Below are 2,500 nucleotides of genomic sequence, written 5' to 3'. Positions count from 1 at the left end.
CCCCGAGAGTCGCGCACACCTTGAATGACGACGCCTATTTAGCAGGCTAGAGTCTCGTTCGTTACCGGAATTAACCAGACAAATCGCTCCACCAACTAAGAACGGCCATGCACCACCACCCACCGAATCAAGAAAGAGCTGTTAATCTGTCAATCCTTCCGGTGTCCGGGCCTGGTGAGATTTCCCGTGTTGAGTCAAATTAAGCCGCAGGCTCCACTCCTGGTGGTGCCCTTCCGTCAATTCCTTTAAGTTTCAGCTTTGCAACCATACTCCCCCCGGAGTCCAAAATCTTTGGTTTCCCGGAAGCTGCCCGCCGAGCCATTGTAGTAACGTCGGCGGATCGCTAGATGACATATTTACGGTTAGAACTAGGGCGGTATCTAATCGCCTTCGAACCTCTAACTTTCGTTCTTGATTGATGAAAACACCTTTGGCAAATGCTTTCGCTGATGTTCGTCTTGCGACGATCCAAGAATTTCACCTCTAACGTCGCAATACGAATGCCCCCAGTTATCCCTATTAATCATTACCTCGGAGTTCTGAAAACCAACAAAATAGAACCGAGATCATATTCTATTATTCCATGCACGAAATATTCAAGCGGCATTTTGAGCCCGCTTTGAGCACTCTAATTTGTTCAAAGTAAAATTGTCGGCCCACCTCGACACTCACCGAAGAGCACCGCGATAGGATTTTGATATTGAACCGGCGTTTTACCGCCGGCTCACCGACGATATGCTCCGCAGACGTGTCAGTATCACCGCGGATGCGGTGCACCGACAGCGCGGCGCACAAATGCAACTACGAGCTTTTTAACCGCAACAATTTTAGTATACGCTATTGGAGCTGGAATTACCGCGGCTGCTGGCACCAGACTTGCCCTCCAATTGTTCCTCGTTAAAATATTTAAAGTGTACTCATTCCGATTACGAGGCCTCGTAAGAGTCCCGTATCGTTATTTTTCGTCACTACCTCCCCGTGCCGGGAGTGGGTAATTTGCGCGCCTGCTGCCTTCCTTGGATGTGGTAGCCGTTTCTCAGGCTCCCTCTCCGGAATCGAACCCTGATTCCCCGTTACCCGTGACAACCATGGTAGTCGCAGAAACTACCATCGAAAGTTGATAAGGCAGACATTTGAAAGATGCGTCGCCGGTACTGGACCGTGCGATCGGCAAAAGTTATCCAGATTCATCAAAATTAACGACTTCGGACGCATGGCCCTCCGCCGATTGGTTTTGATCTAATAAAAGCACTCATCCCATCACTGGTCAGAGTTCTGATTGCATGTATTAGCTCTAGAATTACCACAGTTATCCAAGTAACTGAGTAAGATCTAAGGAACCAAAACTGATATATTGAGCCATTCGCGGTATCGCCTTAATACGGCTTGCACTGAGACATGCATGGCTTAATCTTTGAGACAAGCATATAACTACTGGCAGGATCAACCAGGGAGCTGCTTACGCAAACGACACGCCTACACCGCGGTCACGCGGCTTCGGCGAGCCGCTGGCTCGGCGGCGTCGAGGGGCGCGCGCTTGCGCGCGCGCCTTCTCGACACGCGTGAACGTAACGCGTCGAATTTGCACGCGACGCGACGTTCGCGCTTCATATCGATAGACTAACTTTGACCGGTCTACGAGCGGCCGTCCCGTCACGATCTCGCAACGAGGTGATGTACAACGATGCTCGACCACTGTGAGGGACATAAAACTGCAACGAACACGACCCCGCGGGCGGGAATCGATGTTGTGACAATTTGAAAATTGAACATTCATCTAAACGCAACTTCTCAATTTTTATTTCAATACGTTATTGTAAACATATTAAAACTCGGCTGGCAATTACATGCGCACACACACGCATGATTCGCACTAGATACGATCAACGCCCGGAGCTTGAGGGATAAATTCCAACACGACGCTGCGCACACCGTTTCGACGATGGGCGCGTGTGCGTCCTCTTTTATACATTCTTTACATATACGGTCGCCGTGGCGACCGCGCACGTGTCGAACACGCTAGGCGCCCTGCGTTGAGGTGTGCCTAGAAGCGTATTCTTTTTAAACATCACAGATAACACCGGGGGAGACGGTCCCCAAATCTTGGTCGATTGGTAACATCACCATACGGTCTGCGAACGCGGTGCTATAATATAATTTTATATTATATTATATAAAATATGAGGAGGAGTAGTATGTATATTCTTTGTTATTTTGTGTTGACACAAGAGAGATATATAAAATGTACTATACACCACACCACACAGAGAGAGAGAGAGCTGGGAAAGATCTCGGCGGTCTCGCATTCGAAATACGAATTTGATATAATTTCCTCCTCGAAAATCCATACCCATATCTATATCATCCATGCGCGAATATATGTATATAATATTCTCACACTTCGCACAAACACAAAAAACAAGAACACATTCTATTCTCTCTCGTCCGTCGTTCGTGTCTATTTGAGACGAACGACGCGCGGCAACGAGAACGAGTCGAC

General features: G+C 48.4%; 1 non-coding gene across 1 annotated transcript in view; it reads right to left on the bottom strand.

The window, feature by feature from the left end:
* The window catches only part of LOC123719668, a 1,906-nt gene extending 452 nt beyond the window's left edge, over nt 1-1,454 (bottom strand). The window contains exon 1 of the ribosomal RNA XR_006755738.1: nt 1-1,454. This exon is cut by the window's left edge and continues 452 nt beyond it. This is a non-coding gene — a ribosomal RNA (small subunit ribosomal RNA).
* Nucleotides 1,455-2,500: the final 1,046 nt, after the last annotated feature.

This window comes from Pieris brassicae, unplaced genomic scaffold (assembly GCF_905147105.1).
Source record: "Pieris brassicae unplaced genomic scaffold, ilPieBrab1.1, whole genome shotgun sequence".
In the NCBI taxonomy this organism is placed as follows: Eukaryota; Metazoa; Arthropoda; class Insecta; order Lepidoptera; family Pieridae; genus Pieris; species Pieris brassicae.
Note: the sequence above shows the minus strand (reverse complement) of the source record. Positions and strands in the feature narration are given on the sequence as shown.